Consider the following 14,561-nt stretch of genomic DNA (forward strand, 5'->3'; position numbering starts at 1 on the left):
ATGTTATCGCTAGAAAATCCGATTTTTTAATGTTATATTTTCTTAACGTTTCAAGTGATTCTAAATTGATTTGAAAAATGTGGATGTGAGTGAATTCTTGACTTTACGTCGATGTTTTCAAAACAAAAAAAACGGCTGAACTGTTCTCCAATTTTTTAAAGTCTCAGCGAAGTTGACAAAGAGTAAAAAGTGCAATTTTTTTAATATTTAGCAAAATCTTCAACTGATTTTGAAAATTTAAAAACCGTTCGAAAAATATCAGTTGTTGGTTGGTAAAGATCGATTGGGCCGCTTTTTAAATGCCTGAAATAACATTCCAAAATATTATGGGCATAAAATATGCTATTGAATTCTAATTCAATATCGCTTAAGCGATTCTAATCAGAATCTTTGCCGAACATCTATACGTTTTGTCTTTCGTAGGTAGCTACAGATTACAGCTGACGTTTGCACTTTAATACAATACATTTTTAGAAAACGAAATAGTTGAAATGAATTATGGTATAACTTAATTTATTTCAACTATTTCGTTGTTTATAAACAGTTTAATTTAATTGATTCAATTACAGATATACGCAGGGCCGGTCTTGGGGTACTCAGCGTCCGCATGACAATTTTTTTTCTGGCAACCCCTCCCCCCCTATTATAAGGGCCGAAGTGTATGTATTCAACTATACTTTTCCATCGTGTATTCGATTGTTTTAAAATTAAATTTAAAAAATATTGTTCAAGATTAGTAAAATATGCAAAAAAATAAAAATAGTGTATCAGAGCTCTGATACTAGGATTTTTAAATATAAATTATTTTTGGAGGTACGCCTGGTTGACCAAGATCCTCTTCTGTTTCCTTCTTTTTGTGAAACTTTAAACGCATTTTTTTCAAAACTGTTTGTTTCAATATGATGCACACTTCTCTCGGGCATATACCAGCCTCATCCCCAAATTTGAATTTTTATGGCGTATTCTAGTGTAGAAATTCAAAAAAATTAAATCCTTGTTTCTTATATATATATTTCTTGAATGATATTGAAAAAGCTATATTATAAATTTCATATCCAAATTTCGTCTTGACGCCCCCTAAGGCGTGCGCCCGCATTTTTTGCATGCATCGCGTTTAAAGTAGAACCGGCCCTGGATATAAGTATGTTTGAAATACATCGATTAAAAATTTTATTGATTATTTTTTAGTGAAAACGACAATTTGGGTTTCGAAATGAATAGTTGAACATTTTACCTAAATAGCTGAGTCTCAATTCCTATTGGTCAAGTCGATTATTACAACTAGATTTTTTATTGAATCTTCTGATACAAAGTAGAGGTGTTTCTAACATATTTGCACTGCTTGCAAGTCGTGCAAGTAAGCAGGCGTTTATTCAGGCGCATGAAAGCCCCCTGGTTTGGGTTAGCGCGTTGCCGGGCTCCGGATATAAAGCGGAGATGAGACGCTTCGTAATTTCCTGGACGGCTTTTACAAGATGGCTGAATACATCTATTTTGCTTAGAGCAGCCGGAGGAATACGCTCGAGTGAAAAAGAAATTGCAAACGATTATAAAAATTATTTGTAGTAAAGATGTAAATATTTCTTTGCCTTTATGCGTGCGATAATAGATAAAGTTTGCCGACAATAAGCTATTGGTAGTTAGTATAATTCTTTTGGTTATACATCGTTTTGTGGAAAACCACTCTTTAGTAAAAATTAAGGGGCTATTCATTTTTTTTTCACATTTTTAAAGTTTAACTATTGAAGAATACATGTAGAATAGAATCTTTTAACTTCAAATTATTTTCGGAGATACAGCTGTTTGACTACGATAATCCTCTCCTGTTTCCTTCTTTTTGCGAAACTTCAAACGCGTTTTCCTCAAAACTGACTTTTTCAATACAATGCACACTATTTCTCGAGTTTTACTGGACTGATTTACTCGAAATTTTCAGATAATCTTTGTTATATATAGACCTTCTCGAGCATATACTAGCTTCATCCCCAAATTTGAATTTTTAGGGGGTATCCTAGTGTGTAAATTCAAAAAAATATTTTTTTTTCATATTTTCAAAGTTTAATTATTTTAGAATATGTGTACCAGAGGAGTTTTTAAATATAAATTATTATTAGATTTTCTCAAATCTATCTTTTTCAATATGATGCCCACGATTTGTCAAGTTTTACTGGACCGATTTACTTGAAATTTTCAGAGAATCTTCTTCGTAGACTTCTCTCGAGCATATACTAGCATTATTCCCAAATTTGAATTTTTAGGGGGTATTCTAGTGTAGAAATTCAAAATAATAAAACCTTTTTTTTTCATATTTTCAAAGTTTAATTATTTAAGAATATGTGTACCGGAGGATTTTTTAAATTTAAATTATTTTTGGAGATACACCTGGTTGACCATGATAATTCTCTTCTCTTTCTTTTTCGAAACATTAAACGCTTTTTTCTCAAAACTGACTTTTTCAATTTAATGCCCACGATTTTTCAGATTCTGCTGAACCGATTTACTTGGAATTTTTAAAGGTTTTTATAGACTTTTCTCGAGGGTATACTAGCCTCGTCCTCAAACTTTAATTTTTACCATTTTTAAAAATTTCGAGAAACTCTAAAGTGTAGGAAGAAAAACGGTCCATTTTTTCAAGCAGTCTTCATTTTGTCAAAAAAAATTCAAATCGCTATATATGCCATTGAGATATCATTTTAGATTTTTTTTCATTTCGGATTACTAGGAAGATTGCAATCGTGATCACGTGTCAATTTTTTGAGACCCCCCACGTTCACAACTGCTAATTTTTAAAATAATTATCTTTTTGTTTACTTTTTTTGTATGCTCTTGTGACATTGATATGATAAATATTTTACAAAAAATGATTGTAAAAAAGTATTGTTTTTTTACAATGATTTAAAAATGACCTAAAATTCAAGCCTCTACACTAGTCTATCCACTTAACACACTTTTTGGTTGCATTTGTTTTAAGTCTTATAGCGATTTTTGTCTCTTTTTAGTTTCTCGTTAACTAACTATGATTGACAAATATACTCGTCATGGAGAAGTAGCAGAATTTTGAGCGAAAAAAAGGCAACCCTTTGATATTTAAATTGCAATTTTTGAGAAAAATATAATATATATTTTTGAACGTTTATATTGTATTTATAATTAATTTATATTAATTTTTTTCGAGGCTATGACAGAATAAAATAAATGGTTGTAAGTTGCACGAATTTTCGGAAATGTAAAAATAAGAAATATAAAAAAATATAAATATACTTGAAATAAGATTTAGCTATTTAGATAACATTTTATCTGTTTATTTCGAAAATGAAGTGTTTGTTCTAGAAACTAATCAATGTAATTGTATTGATTTAATTTAATTTTTGTAATACATTTTATATTAATTCGCGATTTCAGTTGAATTTATTAATTAACATCTTATGATAAAATTTGTAGTATTTATTATTATTATTATTTGTAGTATATATTATTTAGATTTGCCAGAAACATTTATGAATATATTCATTTTATTATATTTTCTTTGTATGAGAGCTTCTGGGGCTTTGTTCGATGAATTGGAACTAAAGTAGGGAGTACGCTACACACAAATATGTACCGCGATATAGTTAATCGCATTATTATACCCTTTGTTATAAGGAGGGTTGCAATACCAGATTTCTTGATTTTCACAGCATCCCCTTGATTTCATCTGAGTGTGATCTAAAATGTTCTTGAAATTTAATATTATTAATATATAATTAATTAATTTAAAATGCTGCAAAGTGTTAGGATGGCAACTAAGTAAATGTGTTTTTCAGCTTAATTGAATTGATTCAATCTTTAAATGGTAAACAATTCTATGATTATGATTGTGTTAAATTGTACCTGATTCAGGGTTTTGCTAATAAAAACTTGAAGTTTTATGAAAGTCAGATGATAATGCAGCTTTGAGAGGTGACAAAAAGTCTGGGATCAAAATGGAAAATTTATTACAAAATAAAATTGTCTTTGATTTTCTAACAAAATTCCGCAATTACTTAGTCGCCAACCTAATACATTGTGTAAATCGGCATTATGTTAGATAGTTAGACCATTTTAGACCTTATTTTTTCTTCACAATTAAATCTCAATTCTTTATGATTAAGTAGATTATTTACACGTTTCTGGAAGTTGATGCAACTTTTGTTTATACGAAATACCACTTACACCTAGTTCCTTTTAAGATGCTTTAGGAAAATTTGTAATAGATTTTAAATAGTCCCAAGTATCTTTTCTCAAAACTAATCTATATCCTTAATATCCTAATTTATTATGGTTCGTCTGATTTCGACTTTAAGCATCTACTATAATGTGTTGTGTCCGGGGGTGTTTGTTTTGTCAAATAGGCTTAAATCGGGCGGATCGTCGCCTGATTTCTACCCTATGCTGTGTCATGCTCTCCTAACACATTTGATGAATGATAGATTAATGTAATTTTAAATTTAGGATTTCCATGGTTCACTAAAGTACCATGAGAACAACTTTGAAAATTGGTCGTGTATGAGTTAGAGATTTATTTAATAGTTTAATGTGTGTAATTAATGATTTATGGGTGTAATGATGATCTTGGAGTTAATGACCTTTTGGTGCTACTTGATAATTATCACAATATTCAATAATTTTTGAGAAGTTATAAATTTTATTTAATTTTTAAAATTTAGATATATAACAAGAGACTTTTCTCGTTATTGTGAAAGGTAAATTATCTGCTAAGGTAAATTATCTATTAATTGCTTCGGACAGATTGATGTCAAGCAGTAGTGAAAATATGGATGGAAATATGTTTACAAGTGAAACTAGCATTTAAGGACATTGAGGCAATATCCCAATTGAAAAGAACGACCGTGGGGTTAATCACAATTATAATGATAGAGGACAATCGATGACTTGCATCTACCAATGTCGTTCATGAAATTAAGATTTTTGGTACATCTTATAGAACATTTAATAGTTCTGATTGCCGTAAAGCTAAAAAAGACGTTATATCAAAGGTCATCATTATTAACCAGTTAACTGTGATTGACGACTATACTCGTCAAGGAAAAGTGGCCGATTTTTGTGTATTTACGAGTATACTCGTCATGCGTATACATTTTTAATATTGGCTATTTAAACTGCAGTTTTTAAAGAAAAAAAGAAAAACATATCTCAAGATATTCAGAATATTATGGGGTTATACTAGAATAAAATAAATATTTTCTTTTTTAAAGGAGTATTTTGGTCTAGAGACATGAATTTTATGCAAAGGCCGTATACAATCAATATCTTTTCCATCAATTTTTTCACAAGTTATTAACTAATACTTTTAGAATACGAAAAAGATAAAAATTAAATATAGTCATAACGTTTTAATTCTGAAAGTCGATAAGTGGGGTGACTTAAGAAATTGGCACCTGACAATACGCATGATATTAGCCTTCCAAACAATCTGAAAAAATAAATATTTTTACATTATTTATCTAGAATAATGTCGTAACTATATGAATTACGGACAAGTTAAAAAATGTCTTTTTACAAAATATTGACTGTCTGATTAAAAACATTTTTTTTACAAAAATTTTATATTCTCATTTTTTTTTAAAAATAGTAAAAACCGGAACTTAGGTACGAGCGCAACTCATACTGAAGATAAGTCTATAAAGAAGATTGTAAGATTTTTAAATAAGTTGATCCAGTAGAAGTTGAAAAATCGTGGATATCGTATCGAAAAGGGCAGTTCCTATAAAAATGCGTTAAAGGTTTTGGAGGAAGAAAACATAGAGGATTATCTTGGTCAAACTGCTTTATCTACGAAAATAACCTAAATTTTGAAAACTCTTGTTCACATATTTTTGAACAGTTTAACTTTGAAAATAAGCAAAAAACCAAACTCGATGTTTAAAAAAATCTAGATCAAATGGGGTATCATTAAAACATTTTACCTCAATTGTGACGACACAAAACTGTGTGTTCAGTTTGATGAGCGCGCAAGAGACAATTGGTTAATTATAACAAAATTTGCCAAATTTTACCTCAAAAACTCGATTATGGAATCTAGTTGAGTAAATTAAATAAACTCGTGCGTTTAAAGGATCATCGCTCTTCCCTTTGGGAAACAAAAGTCAACATCATGACTCGATCGTCACACCTTCGTTTAATCCTGTTTTTGCTGAGCCGATGTCCTTTGTTCTTTTTCCAAGTCGACTATTATATTATAGCACCCCAGGTCCTGTCTTGGTATCCGTTAAATCTCACGAGGATAATGCTAACATATGTATTTATTTCGTTAGGACGCACGCGTCGGAACGCATAAACGCGCGGCGACGCCGACGCCACGTACTCGGAGTCAATCGCGTATTATGAACCTAAAGCGAATGCAAAGGGTCTGCCTACTCTACTACTACTAGTTACTTACTTCCAGTTTGGTGGGCGCGTGAGAAAAATCCAGTGCAGGCCGAAAGGTAAGGATAGTTGATTAAATTATATTTATTTTGATAAATTCCCGTAGGGTATGTTATATTAATCGCAAAAAACCAAAATTTTTATATATCTGCGTTTCAGAGTTTCTGAACATTTTGCCACACCTTAGAAAAAATGTATGTATGTGTGTGTGTGTGTGTTCGGATACAAGTTTTCGTCGTTGATTTTGGGAACACGGTTTAACCGATTTGAATGATTCAAAAAACATTCGATTCCTATTGACAAGGAGACGTGCAGATTAGTTTTTTTTTGACAAGGCAGGTTTAGCCGTTACGGAGATACGGAGCAAAGAACGTTGGTTTGGCGGTTTCGGAGATCGAGCAAATGAAGTAAAAAAAACGCCATTTGACAGTCAAAAATGATCATTAGACATATGCACATCAAATTAGCAGATATTTTATAGAGATTTTATTAATAAGGATAAATTTTGTTCACATTTCTGTGGGTTCCGTAACATTGTTTATCCGTTATATTGCGACGCGGCGCTTACGCGCTTCGATATTTTATATTTACGCAGCTAAAGCATCGCGATCGCTTTAAACAAATGTTCAAAATTTTCAAAATATTTGAAAACACAAAAAAAATTGTCATTTTTTCCCAAAAATTTCAAAATTCTTAAAATTAAAAAAAAAATGAATTTTTTAAAAGCTTTAATATTTGTTACGAGAAGTTTTAGCAATTTACCGTAAGGCACGATGCCATACACCACTAGTTTTGGTATCGTTTAAATGTAAGTTTGTAATGCAAGGATTTACAATTGCATCAAGGTGGTAACTAAGTAAGTGCGGTTTTTAGCATAGATGGTATTAATTTAATTTTTAGATTTGCTTAGATTTTAGATGTAGTCTAAATGTAAAATATCTCTTGTGAATGGATAGTAGGCAATTTAGATGTCCATTAGTAGAAAATAGTTTTTTGATCCATTGAGTAATTTTTGTCTGGCGTTTATTGAAATATGGAAAATTAAATAGAATTTTTCGACATATTTTTGATTTTTTATTTCTGCAAAGATAAAGAAGTATTTTGAGCTTACATAAAAGGTTGGTGACAAAGTCATAAAAAAATGTTTGTGTCAAAATTGGTTTTCCAAATTTCGTTCTGGTGATTTTTCACCGAAAGATGTAAAACGCTCTGGACATCCAGTTAAAGTTGATTACAAAGGTTGGGATGTTTTGCCACATCCACCATTTAGTCCTGACCTTGCACCTTCTGATTACTTTTTATTTCGATCTTACAAAATTCCTTGAATGGTAAACAATTCAATGATTATGATGGTGTCAAATTGTACATGATTCAGTTTTTTGCTAATAAAAACCAGAAGTTTTATGAAAGTGGAATAATGATGCTAGGTAAAAGATGACAAAAAGTTGTTTATCTAAAGGGACTATATATTCTAGAATAAAGTCATTTAGTTGCACAAAAAAATGTCTTAGATTTTCTAACAAAAATCCGCACTTACTTAGTTGCCAACATAATATTTTAAATATATGAATAGTTTATCCACTGCAAAGCACATCAGATATAAATGTCTCTTAATAGTCTTTGCAAGAGCCAAGGGGATGTCCATTAATTACGTGATTGATTTTTTAAGGATTTTTTGCCCCCCCTCCCCCTTGGTGATACGGGGTGATATTCAAAATTATCTTTCTCCTCCCCAACCACACATCGCGTGTATTTTTAGTTACGAGAAAAAATTGCTAAATTTTCACCTTTATTTTTCACCAATTGAGTTAAAAACCTCACGTGATTAATGGACGCCCCCCCCCAACCTAATCTGAAACAGGTTCTATTTAAATGAAATTGGCGCACTTAATGTTTCAAGATTTTGATATATTATTACCGTGCTTTTTATTATTTTAGTAATTTTTGAATTTTCAATCAAAATCTGATAATTTATTTTTAAATTATATTGTTATGTGGCATGCCCAGCAAATCGATTGAGATTGAAAAAAAAAAGAGATAGTGGTAAATTTTACAGCTTTGCCATAGATTTGTATGATACCTATAATTCCATAGAATGTTTTTATTCACGATTTTCTAAAAAACCCTATGTTTGCGTTTGTAAATTGTGGACAATTACAGATTGTGTAATATTAATTTTATATAAATTGTATAATTATATTTTCTGTAAGAAATACATTTATATAAAAATGTTTAATATTCCGTAAAATATTGTGTATATATATATATTAAATTTATCTATAATAAAATATTTTATTATTTGCTTTTTATATATTTTATTATTTTCCCCTGCACTGGCAGGCACCCTCGGCTAAGCCCGAGACCTGGCTAAGTACCGCGGGAGCGGCGCTCAGTCATAAGCGCGGTCATTCTGAATAAATGCGAACGCAGGCCCACCAGTCGCTCAAAGCTCCGATCGATTTATAAAGTCACAAAATCATCATCGTTGATGTGCTTTTTCGGCGACAAACATTTTATACACGTCGTTGCCGTAATCCGCTAAATAATCACTCGTGTGCGGTCGACGTAGTAGTAGGATTTGTATCGTATTGAGGATAAAAATTACTGAATAACTGTAAATGATCCGTTTTTAGATGTTTTGCTTACAATCTTATGAAAATATCAAAATTCGAAACATAATTTGGAACTAGGTGTGAATGTCATTTGTCACTTTTCTGCTCGCAAAACTAATGAACGATATAGTCCTGACCGAGTTTCATCAAATGGCTTTTAAATTTTTGTAATTGGTGCAGCCGTTTTTGAGAGAAGATCAAATTTTGGGTCTCACACACATTTTTTCCAATATCGGTGTCAATCGATTCAGAATAATTTGAAGCATCTAGAAAATATAAAATTAGCAAATTGGATTTTCTGGCAAGCGCATAAACTTTTTCTTCAAAAATTAAAAAGAATCCAACTTGTTAAATATAGATTCTTTAATTCACTCATATAGTACAATAATTGTTATTTATCTGGCTAACAAAACTTTTTTTTCTATTTTGATTTTGTTTAGTTTCTTTTTATCTATATTTATTATATTTTATAGTAGGGAAAGGCGGGACTTACATGTTTGCGGGTAGACAAGTCTACCATCATTATCTAAAAAACTAGCAAATTATAATTTTTTTTAATGATACTATTTGATATAGAAGGCAAAAGATGTGTAACCAGCCATCACCTTCATTCGTACAACGTCGCTGTCTGGACATCAACAGAAATGTATCAATAATCAAACCCAAAATATTTTTTTCGTTGTGAAATAAAACCATAAACGTTTTGAGCTTTTATATTTAGTTTATAATATCTGACTATAATTTTTATCTATACACTACGTTATATATTTGTTTTGTGAAATGTATTTTTATTTTTAAGTTAGATTAAGATTCAATAGTTATTTTATATATCGTTTCACATGTAATTGGGGTAAAAAGGTCTAAGATCCTTTACGATAGCAAATGTATAAACAATAAGAAATAGTAACTAAAAAAGTGAATTAAGTTAAGAAAAGCAATTTTACAATACATAAATTCAATTAATAGTTATTTTTGCTGATGAAGATTTTTGACGAAATACCAGATCAAGGTTATATGCGGTATAATCTTTGTAAAAAAATGGCTATTATTTTGTTAAAATTCATGTAAAATTAAAGACATTGTATCTGTTTACCCAACCTATGGGGCAAAAAGGGGGACAGATAACAAATTTTAGAAAATAATAAAAATAACAAATTTCTATAATTGGGAATTAACTGGGAATTTAACTAAACATAGTACGATAGTTGTTTGTTTGATACTTATTATTTATTGCTATGTAGATGGACGGAAAAGTCAAATTGAACTATTTGTGCCCCGTTCTATCCTATCTCTCATGATACATACATTTATAGAACGTAAATAGGTCATGAGCTCAAAAATGTAAGTGCCATAATATGAAATATGCAATCTGAAACAAAATTGAAACAAACAAAAAATTGAATCTTTCAAAACTTACACATCATTTGAATGGAGAAGCGGACGCAGAATCGCATCTGATATATTTTTCAAGACGTTCATTGATTTTATTGTTATTATTATTACTATTATTATTATTATTATTATTATTATTATTATTTTTATAGTCCATATAATTATAACAATTAGAGACAAGTGACTCTGAGTTACACAGCTAATAAATATTAAAGAAACAATAATTGACATAATACAAAAATAATATGAAAATAATAATAATTATAAATCAAATTATAATAATAATTAAAATAAGAGTAAAAATTATAAAATAAACTAAATAATCACAATGAAAATGTTCCAGTAAACATTTCACAACTTCAACCTCTCAGGCGACGGAGTCGCAAGTAGAGGTGCTATTACTGCTATTAGATGAATTTTATTAAAATTATTATTTTTTAGATGTTAAACACATTTTTTGTCATTTATATTTCCCCTAAGTTATGATAGTTTGTGTAGGTGTGCATAAAATAGATCATTGTCCCGGGTATATATTCCGCATGGGTCGGTGGGTCGGTGTAATACGAAACGCGCGAAAAGTCGATCTCGTCCGCCACGCGACTCGCCACGTGTCTAAAGGCCAAACGCTTGACAACTCATTGACTCGCATTCATCGGGATCAAATCATAAAAACTGACTACAAATTTTATATATCCTTTAAAGCCTCTTGCGAACGATATTCTTAATGATGAACTGAAAATTCAGCAACATTAATGGACCCCGTTTTCATTGGAATCATATGATTTTGTGGGTTTAAATTTAAGTAACATGAATCATTTGAGTGTTATTATCCATGTTTTGTTAGTATCAAAAAAATGCATTGTTTATCGTGAATTGTCTTAGAACCTAATAAAAAAGTGTGAAAATGGTACACTAAATTTTTTTTAAATTTGATCAAAAATATATAACAGCACAGTTAAATTGTAAAAGTTGTTATTTACTGAAAACATGATTTTGTGTGTTTAATTTTATTAGTGTTCGGTTATATTTAAGTAGTATTTATAGAAGCAATATTTACTTAAGAGGTTAAGTGGTTTATAAATATTCTTATGTGTCATAATATTTGAGTTCACGAATACTATCCAGATGGCGCAAGAATTTACTTAATGACGTATGTTAATAGCAAATATAAGACACTTTCAATTGGCGTGCGCTATAACTAGATGTTTATATTAAGAGCTAATACTATTAGAGATTTATTTTTTATTCATTTGGAAGCATTGGCGCCCTTGGGAGCAAAGAAATTCGAAAATGTCCTTTTTAAGGACCACCCTAATGAATAGTTATAAATTAAGTTGTGAAATATATACGATCCACGCATATAGCCACAGATAATTTTTTAATGCATTTTTTTTTAAATATATCGCCTATTTTCTACGGAACATCTTTGGTAGTACTTAAAAAGTCTAAATCGAATGCCAATCTAGTAATTTATTTTTTGGTTTTAGGTCTTATAAAATTATATAAGTAAGTACATGAAAAACAGAGTAGACCACTAAGCTCATACTGCTAAGCTCGTACTTGTTTTATTATCATGCAAATAGGTGTTCAAATCGCCTTGACTGGATTTATTATTATGCGAATGAAGACATTATTAGATATGTCTGTACGTTTTACCTCAAGATGCAATAAATCCACGATTTAATTAACATTGTAAACAAGTTGTACCTGATAAGAAAAACATAGTGGACAGTAGGACGTAAAATGCTACAGGCTCATTTAAAATTAACATTGATTAAATGTTTTCTTCTGTTTGACTTGCGGAGGCTTTCGAATTGTTTTTTTTTATATATGTCTCATAGTTTTTATGTGTGGAGAAATATTTTAAGGAGCACGATTAAAACTTAAAATTCCCTCCTGACTTATTTATTCGTCGTGGACGAGATTTATTTAGCGCTCGGGCAGATCACACCTCAATTCATGGAATGAAATTCACATTATGATCGAGCGGTTCAGACGGATGAAATAAAATCGATGTAAAAAATAATTTAGATTTTTATGAGATCAATTGAGTCGATAAATCAACACCAAACGCTATATATAAATTATAATTTTCAGTAACAATATAATTCTATTTTTAGTGAGTGTATTTTATATTGATGTTAGTAGTTTCTGAAAAAGTAAACTTCTCATATTTTAAAAACGTAGAAATCAAAAATGAATAAATATTATTTTTGAAAAAACAGAAGTGTCGTCTATTGATTCGAAAACCAATTTTTGAAAAACCATAAATCCGGCTTGATATCAATAAAATTTATTAAAAGTAGTTTAGATAGCAATTATTAATAAAATGTAACTGTTATTAAATTTTTTTCTCATTTTTGTCATTTTTTTAAATTATTCCGTCCAAAGAATCAACAAAGTATCTCGGCATTCACTTAGATAGGAAACTCAACTGGAAAGTACACATAAAGAACAAAAAACAACAAATAGATCTAATCTTCAAAAATTATTATTGGCTCCTAAACAGAAAATCAGAATTATCAACTTACAACAAATTACTTATATATTAGGTTGTCAAATATCTCCCTTCCGCTTTTTTGCTCTTGGTTTATAATACAAAAAGGCGGAAGGGAGATATTTGACAACCTATTAGAAGGCTGTGATCAAACCGGTGTGGACCTACGGATTACAACTTTGGGGTACTGCTAAAAAGAGCAATTTAAACATAATACAACGAGCACAAAACAAATTCCTGCGGCAAATATTGAACGCTCCTCACTACACGCCAACATGGATTCTCCACAAAGACACGGGTATACCTACAATTCAAGAACATATAAGAATAGAATTGACGCACATACAAACCAACTAGCATGCAACTTATACCAGGAAGGCCAGCCGACCAGACTCAAAAGGAAAATACCTCGTGATTTATTATAGTTTATTTTTATATATATATATATTTTTTCTCTATATTTGTCTTTAGTTTTTTCTTTTTTATATATTAACTATAGTAGATACACCACTGGGCGTATGTACTAATTTGTAAACAACCAATTGTAAACACTTGTCAGCATTCTCTGCTAAATATAATTATTTTTATAGATTGCAGAATGAAAATAAAATAAAAAAAAAAAATTTGTCAGCAATTAGAACTTGCTCAAAATTTTCCTTTCACTCTGTATTTAGATGATTCAGATGATTCTCATTGAACCTATTTATATTTGATAGATTTTTATTATTAGGATTCATTTAATACCAACCCTGTTAGATACAGCAATATCCGAAACAAACGCTAATTTCACTTTTTTATTATTTTTGTTAACTGTAAGCGTAAATGTCATTTCCAGGGCCACAGCCAAACAAACGATACTTTTACCCAAGTGTTCCAGAATTAAAACTATTTGTTAAACTATCAATTTAAAATTTTCAAAATTGGTCATATAAAAGACCAATTTTTAAAATAAGTGTACTAAAGTGTTTTTGAAAATTCCATTAAAATTTAACGCATTTAATTAGAATTGTAAAATGATTCAATACATACTTTTATAAGTTTTGTACTACAAAAACGCCCATACTTGCTAAAATCTCTTTAATCATTGAGTTTGTGCCAATAAAAACATTTCAACTGGGTTATTTTAAGGGTTATATTTTTTACTCGTTTTTTTAGTATGAAATTACAAGTAATGCACCACTTTATAATCTTGCTTGAATGTACGATTTTAAGCGACACTTGCCAAGGTATTTTAGAGTATTTTTTTAGAGGGATGGCTAAATTTTGAAAATTTTAGATTTAAAATATAAGAAATATTCTAAATACTAGAAAACTTGGCTATTGTTTCAATTTTTGACTGTAGTTCTAGAAATGTTATTTAACATTACGGTATCAAAGATAACAAAAATAATAAAAATCAACTTGAATGACCGAAAAATGGTTACAGTTTGATTAAAGCTCTAGGATATGTTGCACTAAAAAGCTCATAATTTTTAAAATTCATTTTTTTTAAATTTTTGTTCATGATGTTTACTATCAATCCCAATCTCCTGTTTGTCTACACGTAAATGCTTTATTTGAGTTGTTTTTTCGTCGTTTACTTGAATTTTATATCGAAATACTTATCGACTGTATGTACAGCTTTATATCGTATTTGTACTGGGATACAGCAGGAG

Source organism: Ctenocephalides felis, unplaced genomic scaffold (genome assembly GCF_003426905.1).
Source record: "Ctenocephalides felis isolate EL2017-DRISC unplaced genomic scaffold, ASM342690v1 CF-g0.4_SCAFFOLD_01886, whole genome shotgun sequence".
Lineage (NCBI taxonomy): Eukaryota > Metazoa > Arthropoda > Insecta > Siphonaptera > Pulicidae > Ctenocephalides > Ctenocephalides felis.